The sequence below is a fragment of the Hyla sarda genome, chromosome 8, assembly GCF_029499605.1.
Source record: "Hyla sarda isolate aHylSar1 chromosome 8, aHylSar1.hap1, whole genome shotgun sequence".
Taxonomy (NCBI): Eukaryota; Metazoa; Chordata; class Amphibia; order Anura; family Hylidae; genus Hyla; species Hyla sarda.
The window spans coordinates 35416174-35428466 of record NC_079196.1 but is presented as its reverse complement, the minus strand read 5'-3'; the positions used below and the strand labels follow the sequence as shown (position 1 = coordinate 35428466).

The window sequence follows — 12293 nt, the reverse complement described above, 5'->3', positions numbered from 1 at the left end:
GTGTTAAAGGACATTGGTAAGTCCTGCTATCGAGCCTGGGCTATTATTGGATTAAAGGCAGGTTTGATAGTGGGGCCTTTCCTTCCCTTCAGTAGCACAGATCACCACAGGTGCTGAAGACAGCTTGCCACTGTGCTCAAAATAGAGTGAGAGACAGTCTGCACTGAGGGGCTAAGAGGAACTTGACTGTAGTCCCTGAGGTCTGCTAGCCTCTCCTGGAAAAATTGTCATTTGTGTGAGGCAACACATATGATGTCTGTTTTGTCAAGTGGCTAGTAGTAAGCCACCTGTAAAGTGAAGACAAGTAAAACATGAGCCGCTAGACAAGCAGGTTTTGTTTTTTGTGCAAGTGTTTTTATGTTTAGACAAGTAAGAGGAGGAGTCAGTCATTGTCATCCATTTCCAAATTATCTTGTAGCACAAATATGTCCAGAGCAGAAGACATCCCCACTATTTCAGGTTTTATATATATGTATATATATATATATATATATAATAAGGAATATGCAAAGTAACTCATCACACCACCGTCAGTGTGTTCTGACTTAGCTGAGGATGAGAGACCTGTGACTAATGGACTTTTTGAATCTCGTTCTTACACCGGAATCTGTGTTCTTCAGGGAGAGGAACATACTTGACCCCTTTATATATATTAGAACCCATTAAATCCATGATAATTCAATGGGATCTGTTGGGTGGCATTGGGATTCATAGTTTGATGTTACGAATGGAAGGCATGGGGCAAGTGTGAACAGAAGATTATACATCAATTATTTATACTAGGCATGAAATACAATATTAATAAAGAGATATCTATCATCTGCTTCTTCCCTCAAAGACTCCTTTATGGCAGCTCAGGATACAAGACGTAAGTCACATGACACATGTTTGTTTGTTGCCAGTTTCTTCTGTGTTCTTTCTTATTCAAAGAAACTAATTAAAGTTTTTCCTTCCTTTTCGGAGTCTTTACTCAGACACCTGGGAATAGAATTATTTTTGAAGAATTGAACCAGATACCTATTAAAGATTGCGTTTGTATCTTGTGTCTTTGACAAGGGCAGCACGAGTTTAGTGCATTCGTAGACCAAGCGATGCGTTTCTTTTCTTTTCATACCTTTACAATGAAGCAATGTTAGTACAGGTCACTTGCTAACCACAGAGTCCGGACATCTGCAACGCCCGGTGTAGGATTTCAGCCACAAATATTTGTTGTAAAGAACCGCACTGGGAAACTAACATGGAGGTTGTGTAGGGCTTGTGACATTATCTCATCCTTAGAAAAACAAGGTGACAGGTTTTCCCATAGAAGCAGTTCTTGGAACATTTCCTAGAGTGGCTTCTGAAAAAATAGAAAAATAGGACAAAACAGATGTTCAGTCACAGCAAAACCATTCCAAAAATCTATGTATTTAAGGGGTTTCCCAGAACATTGTTTCTAAATTTAAAGGGGTAAGCTATTATATATATATATATATATATATATATATATATATATATATATATATATATATTAAAACATTGCTGGGGTGGGGGAAGAGAAAACAAACCCAAAAAACATACTTACCTTGTCCTTGTCCCCCACACTCATTGTTTACCTCTGCCCGGTCTGCCAATCTTCTCTCTTCAGCCTTGTTCTGAGACAAGAGCTCAGAGCAGGATCTGCTGGCTCAGCCAATCAGTGGCCATAGCAGTTTCCCGTCTGGGCCAGTGATTGGTTGAGTCAGCAGGTCCTGCTCTGAGCTATTGTCTCGGAAGCAGGAAGAAGCGATAGGATCAGAGATGATCAGGGGCTGTGGTACACCATTGGCACCATTGGGGGACCAGGGCAAGTATATATGTTTTTTCTTTCCACCAGACCCCCCCCCCTTTCCTGCCCAAAACCATATTATTTTAAAAAAATTTAAAGACTTTAACCCCTTAAGGACTCAGCCCATTTTGGCCTTAAGGACAATTTAATTTTTACGTTTTCATTTTTTCCTCCTCGCCTTCTAAAAATCATAACTCTTTTATATTTTCATCCACAGACTAGTATGAGGGCTTGTTTTTTGCGCGACCAGTTGTTCTTTGTAATGACATCACTCATTATATCATAAAATGTATGGCGCAACCAAAAAACACTATTTTTGTGGGGAAATTAAAACGAAAAACGCAATTTTGCTAATTTTGCAAGGTTTCATTTTCACGCCGTACAATTTATGGTAAAAATGACAGGTGTTCTTTATTCTGAGGGTCAATACAATTAAAATGATACCCATTATTATATACTTTTCTATTATTGTTGCGCTTAAAAAAATCACAAACTTTTTAACCAAATTAGTCCGTTTATAATCCCTTTATTTTGATGACCTCTAACTTTTTTATTTTTCCGTATAAGCGGCGGTATGGGGGCTCATTTTTTGCGCCATGATCTGTACTTTTTTTTGATACCACATTTGCATATAAAAAACTTTTAATACATTTTTTTATTATTTTTTTTATAAATAAAATGTATTAAAAAAGTAGGAATTTTTGACTTTTTTTTTTTCCCGTTCACGCCGTTCACCGTACGGGATCATTAACATTTTATTTTAATGGTTCGCACATTTACGCACGCGGCGATACCAAATATGTCTATAAAAAAACTTTTTTACGCTTTTTGGGGGTAAAATAGGAAAAAACGGACATATTACTTTTTTATTGGGGGAGGGGATTTTTCACTTTTACTTTTAAATTTTTTTAAATTTTTTTTTTACACTTGAATAGTCCCCATAGGGGACTATTCATAACAATACCATGATTGCTAATACTGATCTGTTCTATGTATAGGACATAGAACAGATCAGTGTTTTCGGTGATCTCCTGCTCTGGTCTGCTCGATCACAGACCAGAGCAGGAGACACCTTGAGCCGGACGGAGGAAGGAGAGGGGACCTCCGTGCGGCATTATGAATGATCGGATCGGATCATTCATTCAAATCGCATACTGCCGCAGATGCCGGGATCTGTATTGATCCCGGCACCTGAGGGGTTAATGGCGGACGCCCGCGAGATCGCGGGCGTCGGCCATTGCCGGCGGGTCCCTGGCTGCGATCAGCAGCCGGGATCAGCCGCGCATGACACGGGCATCGCTCCGATGCCCTCGGTTATGCACAGGACGTAAATGTACGTCCTGGTGCGTTAAGTACCACCTCACCAGGACGTACATTTACGTCCTGCGTCCTTAAGGGGTTAAAACCCATGCAGTAGTCGACTACGATTTTAGGTGCGGTGGGAAAACCGCATACGGGGCAAAAATGAGCCGACCGGAGTCAGCGTTTCACTCCGGTCGGCTCATTGAAATGAATTGCATACGGGACCGCATACGAAGGCATACGTGAGCGCAAGTTTTCAGCTGCCCCTGCCGTATACGGTCCCGTATGGGACAAAACGTGATGTGAACTCAGCCTAATGGTGCACATGGTGCGGTAAAAATATTAAAATACTAACATTTTTGCAGATCCTATGATGCTTGTCCTGCTGCTAAACACCCTATACATTCATTAAACATAGGAAGCGTCCGCTCAGCCAATCAATGGTCTAAATAACATTTTAACTATATTATATGGGTTACATATTGTTACATTTCAACCAATACCAGATATGTATCATTGTAATTACCCTGAATGGCCATTCTATCAGAGAGATCTTGTAGACCTCCTTTAGCCTTAAAGGGGCATTCCGCCCATAGACATCTTAGATAAGATGATAAGATGTCTGATCGCAGTGGTCCCGCCGCTGCTCGCCACACCCCCTTGATGACCGTCACGTCCCCTCCCATAGACATGAATGGAGGGGGCTTGGCATGACGTCATGAGGGGGTGTGGCATGACGTCACATCTCCAGTCCCAGGGATAAGATGTCTATGGGCAGAATACCCCTTTAAGACATACTTTTCCATTCATTCATTTCCTAAGCTTTAGCATTATACATGAGCATTAGATCTTATTTCCATATAATTCCAATACTTTGTAGATGAGGTCCTAGTTATACAATCCAATTCATTGTGTGCCCGCACCATTGCAGTGCAGTATAATTGTACCTCCTGTATTTAGGGATATGTAAAGGTCCCGGTGTGTCGGGGATTGCTGTCATTACTTCGCTTGTGGAAAACGATTCCGTCATGAATCATACATTCTGTAGACCCGGACACATTGCCAATATATGCAGGACCATGGGGACATTTTAGCATATAGATGACATCATTAGGACTAGTACGGATAAAAAAAGATGAAAATATATCACAATGTAATTCTATCGATGGTGAGAACATCAGGTTCTACCTATAGAGGGTTTTGATGGTAATTGCATGTCCCAAAATGGTAAAAACTTTATTGATTAAAGACGCACTCCAGTTTTTTTTTTACATAACATTAAAACTCACCATCTCAAGCACCATATGTTGTATTTCAGTGTGTTTCATTGCTGTAACTGGGTCATGTGATTACAAGTCTGATCCAAAGAAAATCACAGGGTTTAATTTATCAAAGGAAGTGGTCAGTCAGCTGACTACCTGGGAATTACAGGATGACATCATCACCTACTAGATTTTGATGGCTCCTCCCAGACCACCCCCCCCCCAGCTCTATCTGTTTACTGCTGCTGTCTCTATGGCAAAGGTGTTCAACCTGCAGCCCTCCATCAGTTGGCTGTCCAAGCATGCTGAGAGTTGTAGTTTTGCAACAGCTGGAGAGCCACAGGCTGGACACCACAACTCTTTGGGATCGGGATATATAGGAGTTATACACCTCCCCCGAGGCTGTGTTTACATGTTGTATTTTTGCTTTTTTTTCTGTTTTCCAGAGGCAAAAAATTGTGCTATTTACCACAATTGTGCATATCACAGTAAAAATGTGCCATTTATACAACAATCTTGGAAAATCATGAAAATGTGTCAAACATTCAGCCTAAACACAGCCTAAAGACTTAAAATATGTATAAAACGCATCAATTATGATTATAGGTCAAATCACTTTCTATTCATGACAATATGAACTGGATATGACAAAACCGCACATAATGGGGGAGATTTATCAAAACCTGTGCTAAGGAAAAGTTGAGCAGTTGCCCATAGCAACCAATCAGATCGCTGCTTTCATTTTTCACAGGCCTTTCCAAAAATGAAAGAAGTGATCTGATTGGTTGCTATGGGCAACTGGTCAACTTTTCCTCTGCACAGGTTTTGCGAAATCTCCCCCAATGTCAAGTGACACGACCCTTATGAGTCTCATAAATAAAGGTTGAAGTCTAGCCAGATAATTAGATGACAAAATGCAGCGATGAGACTCCCTCCCTCTGCAAAGCCAGAGGAATCATGGGAAATGTAGGCAGCATGAGAACATCCTTTCTGTTTTGAATTAGAAATCAAGATGGCTGGAAACCCCATGCCTGCCACATCTGTTAAAGCAGGTACGCACAAGGCATATGCAAAAACCTCTACATTATTCTCTTGTAATAGCCTATAGTGCACCATATAAGCAACAACAACAACAAAAATTCCCAGAGTGCTTCTTTATTTTTTTAAAGTTCACTATAAAAGCAAATGGCTATGCTTAGAGCCCAGGGGTCTAAGGCTGGGTTCACACCACGTTTTGTTAAATACGGTTCCCGTATACTGCTGGGAGGAGGGGGCGGGGCTTAATCGCTGGCAAAAACCTGGTCGACTGCGTTTTTGCCTACGGTCGGAAAACCGCATACGGCCAAAAACGAAGCCGACCGTAGGCTGCGGTTCACTCCGGTCGGCTCATAGACATACATTAAATACGGTTCCCCTATACGGCTGAGTGCGGGCGCCGCGATTAAGCCCCGCCCCCCCTCCTCCCAGCCGTATACGGGAACCGTATTTAACAAAACGTGGTGTGAACCCAGCCTAACTAAGATTCAGGGCTATTAGTGCAAGATTTATTTATAACTTGTCATTTAAGGTAGCTTTTCAGTATAAGCGGTCACATGTATGTTTTTGAGGAGTGGCACTATTTCTGGCTAATATATCACTTGTATCTTGTATCACTTGGCATTTTTCACCAGTTTTTCCCTTCAAGGCTGAACTGCACATACATATCTCTGAAGAACATCCTAAGAAGCAGCAGCAGCATAGAGCATATTATAGAGCAGTACTAATGAGTATACACTGTGAATCCAGCTCTTAGTGTGAGAGCTAATACTTACAGTAAACGTGTCTATAATCTTTCTGCATCTCCCTTCTCGCCTCTCTTCCCCAGTAGACATCTACGGGCAGCATGTAATCTTATCCCTTCTCTCTCTAGAAAGATTCGAGCTGTTTCTCGGATTGAAAGATGAGTTTAGGAGGGAGGGAGCAGAAAAGGAACCTGATAAGAGGGGAAAATTGAATTTTTCTCTGATAAGATATATCTGAAAGTTTCTTATATTCGCTTGAACTATTCATTAGTGCAATGTTTTAGGAAATAAGAGTGCCTTTTTTTATAATTTTTTTTTTTTGGGGGGGGGTTCTTTTTTATGGATAAGTGTAGTTTTTTATATTATGGTAAATAGCATATGAACATGAACAACCAAAAGGACACTGTGTAGCCAATGCCATGACCAGTAATGGCTATGGGCATATTTAGTCTATACCACACAAAGCTGAGGATTTGCTACAATGTACGCAGTCTAGGAGACTCTCCATAAGCTAAAGCAGGGCTTCCCAATCCGGGTTCTTCCAGCTGTTGCCAAACTACAACTCCCAGCATGCCCGGACAGCCAAAGGCTGTCCGGGCATGCTGGGAGTTGTAGTTTTGCATTAGTCAGAGGCCTCCTGGTTGTAAAACTGTGCTAAACAAAGCAGGATCACAAATCTTCCACCTGTTCTGCACTTAAGATCTGTAACCCAGGTATGGTGTGAATACATTTCAGGGGTACCATGTAAAATCTAAAAAAATATATATATGTATATATTTAAATTATTTAAACTTGCAATAATCTGATCTGATACATTTCGATTTGTCACTGACAGATTTTCCGGGTCGTAAATCAGTGTCTGATCTGTTTCCACAAGGAGTTTCCTTCTCATTTCCCAGGTAATGATGATAGAAGAGGAGTCCCTGAAATCAGCGACTGCGTCATTACTTTACTATATTGTTCATCATTTTTTGCAGTATTTCCCGAATTTTATTACCATATAATGCTCAAAGCAATCAAATAGATTTCAGTTATTATGGTTTTGTGGTCCTCTTGATGCCGATTTGCACTGGAAATTTTTTGCAGCAAGGCAACATATCTGCAGCATCAAAGTCGCATCAAATGGGGCAAATTTTGAGCTGATTTTCCGATTTCCTAAGAAGGAAATAAAATAAAAATAAAATGGAGCTGTGGCTGCAAATCCATGGCCCGTTCCATTCATTTGGGGATGCATTTTTACTCCGATCTGGGGGTCCGATTGCTAAGACCCTCACCGATCACCAGAGCAGCAATGATCGGAAAGCACATAGAAAATGAATGGAGCAGTGGCCACACATGCATGGCCTGCCCTGTTTATTTGGGGCTGCGTTCTTACTCCACTTTGCGGTCCCAGTGGTCAGCTCTCCCCTAATTTACAGCTTTTCCCCCTATCCTGTGAATAGGGGATAACTTGATCAAATAAGAAAACCCCTTCAAGGGTAAAGAGCAGCAAACCTGCTTGCTTATCTTAACCCCTTAAAGGGATACTCCGGTGGGAAAAAAAAAATCATTTTTTTTTTTTTAAACCAACTGGTGCCAAAAAGTTAAACAGAATTGTACAGTAGATTACTTCTATTAAAAAATCTTAATCATTCCAGTACTTATTAGCTGTTGTATGCTGCAGAGGAAGTTGTGTAGTTTTTTCCAGTGTGACCACAGTGCTCTCTGCTGACACCTCTGTCCATGTCAGGAACTGACCAGAGCAGGAAAGGTTTGCTATGGGGATTTGCTCCTACTCTGGACAGTTCCTGACATGGACAGATGTGTCGGCAGAGAGCACTGTGGACACACTGGAAAGAACTACATACAGTAACTTCCTCTGTAGCACATAGCAGCTGATAAGTACTGGAAAGATTAAGATTTAAAAAAAAAAAAAAAAAAAAGGAATGTACAAATCAGTATAACTTTTTGGAACCAGTAGATTTAAAAAAAAAAAAAAAAAAAATGGAGTACCCATATTAGGACCTTGCCAACTTTCTTTTTTGCACTTTTGTTTTTTCCCCCTTGCCCTTTAATAGTCATTAAAAAAGACAAAAGGCACAGCGCTCCATGGTGTAATAAAAGAGTGACCTGTGAGGTGACAGTAAGTAATAGGGCGGTCGCTCACCTGGTAGTGTTGTGTACCCACATACACAACAATGGTGAGCGCATGTAGTGTCCGCAGCCAGCCGGCTAGACAAAGAGCAATGCAGAGATGGACTTCAATGGAGATGCCGGCTTAGAGAGGCGCAGGTCACAGGACAATCAAGGTAAGTAAAAGCAAGGGTAGTTTATTCTCCCAGCATTCAACGCGTTTCACTGCAGCAAAAAAAAAAAAAATTTGGGAGTTTTGCAACAACTGGGGGCGCACTAACATTGCTTCTGTGGCCAATTTAATCCTATGAATGCTGTCTTCATTGGTGCTGGATGTATAGGGGAGAGTCAGGAGGTTGTCAAATCTATGGGAAAAATCGGTAAGAAATCCTCTGAACACACTTACCTGATATGGATCTGAAAAATTTGCAAGGAGACTTTCTGCAGTACAAGAATATTTTTTTTTCTTCTAAAACCTCTTTCCTCCATTGCTTCTTTTTTAAACCCTGTTAGCATTTTTGCCTAAAAATCCAGGCAAAAACAATAAAATTAATCACATCAATTTTGGAACGTGCCAGTGCAACCTAACCTTGCACCGATTTAGATAACTCTCCGCATTAAGAGGGAGATTTATCAAAACCTGTGGAGAGGAAAAGTGGACCAGTTGCCCATAGCAACCAATCAGATTGCTTCTTTCATTTTATAGAAGCCTTTTAAAGAACTAAAGAAGCGATCTGATTGGTTGCTATGGGCAACTGCTCAACTGCTTCCTCTGCAAAGGTTTTAATAAAACTCCCCCTATTTCAGTGTGTTCTAAACAATGTGTCTCCAGCTGTTGCAAAACCACAACTCCCAGCATGCCCGGACAGCCGCCCGGACAGCCAAAGGCTGTCCGGGCGGCTGTCCGCGCATGCTGGGAGTTGTGGTTTTGCAACAGCTGGAGACACATTGTTTGGAAAATGCTGCCCAAATTGCATACCTCCCTACCATTCCAGTCCTGTGGGACATTGACGCTTTTGGGGTGATGTCCCACCATCCAGGAACGGCTCCTACTTGTCCTGCATTTAAAGGAAAACTGTCAGATATTTTCTCCCGCACTATCCTCAGTACTGGTGGATAGTGCGGTAGACGCTGATTAAAATGAGCCCTACATTACCCGGATCCGCCTGTCCGTTCGCCCGCAATTGTACTTTTATTCTGTGTATATCTTACTGTAACTGGCACGGGTGGGGCTTCTGCAGGTTAACTGGCACTGATGTCAGCGCCGCTTATGAATATTCATCCCCCCTCCCTCCAGCTCTCCCTCTCTTCGCTGCACCTAACTGGAGGGAGGGGGGATGAATATTCATACTCGGCGCTGACATCAGTGCAGAAGCCCCGCCCGTGCCAGTTACAGCAAGATATACACATAGAATAAAACGGGTGAACGGCGGGGTGGATCCGGGTAAGGTAGGGCTCGTTGGAGTCAGCGTCTCCTGCACTATCCACCAGTACTGTGGATAGTGCGGGAGAAAATATCAGTTTTCCTTTAACTGTATGTACCGAATGAGCCAAATACATTTAAATGCGGCGCTCAGTGGGAAGTTTGACATGGTGAGGAGCCATTGGTGATCACTCTTGTGCCTATGGTTTCATTTAGCCAGCAGATGCAAGTGGCTGGAGCCGAGGAAAGACCAGAAGAAGATCTCGCGCAGAGCTGCAGGAGCCGACAGATGAAGAAGACCGAAGACAGCATGAGCCGACAATGAAGAAAACCAGCAGAATGTAAGTAAGGGTTGGGGGGGACCTACTATGGGGGCCTCTGCTGCTGCCTACTGGGGGGAACCTACTATGGGGGACCCTTCTGCTTACTGTGGGGGGGGGCTACTATGGGGGACCCTGCTGCTGCCTACTGTGGGGGGACCTACTATGGGGGAGGGGGGATTGAATGGGTTAAAATTGAGACATTAGCCAGTTTATCCTTATATGAAGGACATACCTGCGCCTGCACACAAACGCCAAGGTTTCTCAAGTGGCACAATATCTAACACTAACCTACATGTGTCATATGGGCAATACCAGGGGCCAGTGGGCAATTACAGCAGCATTAGGTCCGACTCACAGCCTCCTCCCAGTTACCTCCAGTGTGGCTGAGCACACATACAGTGGGAGGAGGGAGGAAGGCTATAAGCCCCACCCAAGTTGGCTGATATGTTGCCGGCCTCACAGTTGCACCAAAATGCTGCCTATAATAGTGATTAAGGTGCATTAGATTTGGAGTTTATACACTTCCAAGTACAAAATATGAACAACAAGAAAAAAACGTGGTTTCAATGGCAGGAAATGCTCGACCCCAAATGCAGTTGTGAATTTATGCTGGGGGAGCAGATCCTGCGCTTGTGGTCCGGGTGTAGGATGCCATTGTGGCACTTGTGGTCTGCTGCAGGCATCCTCCATTGTATGCATTTTATGCTGGGGATCGCCCTTAGTAACGGACCACAAGCGCAGGATCTGCTCCCCCAGCATTAATGCACAACTGCATTTGGGGTCGAGCATTTCCTGCCATTGAAACCACATTCTTTTCTTGTTGTTTAAATAAAAAGTGATTATCCCTCCCTGCTTCCAGCTTGTGGTCCGACGAAAATTATGTGAATATCAGCACTTCCAGGGGACACTGATCCTTCCCTTCTTTTAGCTTTTGGGCCAATGGGAAGGATGCAAACATCCCTAGCAACCAACAGGAAAGTAGTTGGTTGAAAGATATAATTGTGCATGCATATTTTGCGAATTTTATTACGAATTTTGCATGGAAAAAAGTTAACAAATATGCAAAATTTGCCACTATAGGACAAATATTCGTCCAAATATTCGCAAAATACTGCAAATTCAAATATGGCCTATGCCACTATTCACTAGGGGGGACCTACTATGGGGGACCCTGCTTCTGCCTACTGGGGGGGACCTAAAATGGGGGACCCTGCTGCTGTGCCTACTTTGGGGGGGCCTACTATGGGGGACCCTGCTGCTGCCTGCTGTGGGGGGGACCTAAAATGGTGGACCCTGCTGCTATCTAATGTGGGAGGGGACCTACTATGGGGGACCCTGCTGCTGCCTACTATGGGGAGGGACCTAATATGGGGGACCCTGCTGCTGCCTACTGTGGGGGGAACTCTGCTGCTGCCTACTCTGGGGAAAACTCTGCTGCTGCCTACTATGGGGGAAACTCTGCTGCCACCTATTATGTTGGAAACTCTGCTGCTACCTAATATGGGGAAACTCTACTGTTACCTATTATGGGGGAAAACTCTGTTGCTACCTATTATGGGGGAAAATGTGCCGCTGCCTACTATGTGGGAATTCTGCTGCTGCCTACTGGGGGGGGGACTGCTGCTACTATGGGGGGACTGCTACTTACAAGTTATCATTGAGACTAACTACCAAGCTAATAGGGGGGGGGGCTGCCTACTACCTTCATATGAGAGTTTTCATACAAGGGACAGCTATCTGGGGCATTTACCTGCTGGCACAGCTCTCTCTGGGCAGGCCCTACCTACTCGGGGGAAACTACATGAAGGGACCTGTCTACTTACTGGAGCGACCTAACTATGCAATGAGAGGGACTTTCCAACTACTAAGGGGGCATTATTACAGTTTGGGGCATTATAGTTCTTGAAAAAGAAGCGTAACCTAAAATGTTTTTCCAGCCCTGTTCTCCGGAGATGAGTCGTAGCCGGAAGAAATCATCACGGCGTCTGAGCTGGAAAAGAAAAAGGAAAGTGAAGGATGGCCATCAGAGAAGATGTCACCTGATATAACTGTATCTAATCTCTTATATAGTCTGTAGTGGTAATGATGGGAGTTCTCCTTAACCCCTTAATGAAAATGGATGCAAATTTACGTCATGGTGCCGTGGTACTTAACGCACCATGGCGTACATTTACGCGCCACCATGCCCGGTCCGGCTATCAGCAGCCAGGGACCTGCCGGTAATGGCAGACATCCGCGATCGCGCCTGATGGAATTGGGTAGAGGAGAATCCATTTTGTATTA

The 12293-nt window shown here is 43.3% G+C and overlaps 1 long non-coding RNA gene across 4 annotated transcripts; it reads right to left on the bottom strand.

Moving 5' to 3' along the window:
• Window positions 1-556: 556 nt before the first annotated feature.
• On the bottom strand, window positions 557-11981 carry LOC130285191 (uncharacterized). Of its 4 annotated transcripts, XR_008847280.1 has the most exons (5): window positions 11931-11981; window positions 8671-8786; window positions 6183-6343; window positions 4399-4527; window positions 557-1339 (listed from the first exon to the last, which is right to left on the bottom strand). It is a non-coding gene; the product is annotated as an uncharacterized LOC130285191 (long non-coding RNA). The 4 variants fall into 4 exon arrangements; XR_008847279.1 differs by lacking the exons at window positions 8671-8786; window positions 11931-11981 and adding an exon at window positions 8299-8486; XR_008847282.1 differs by lacking the exons at window positions 8671-8786; window positions 11931-11981 and adding an exon at window positions 8299-8486 and having other exon boundaries at window positions 4399-4466.
• Between the last annotated feature and the right edge of the window lie 312 nt (window positions 11982-12293).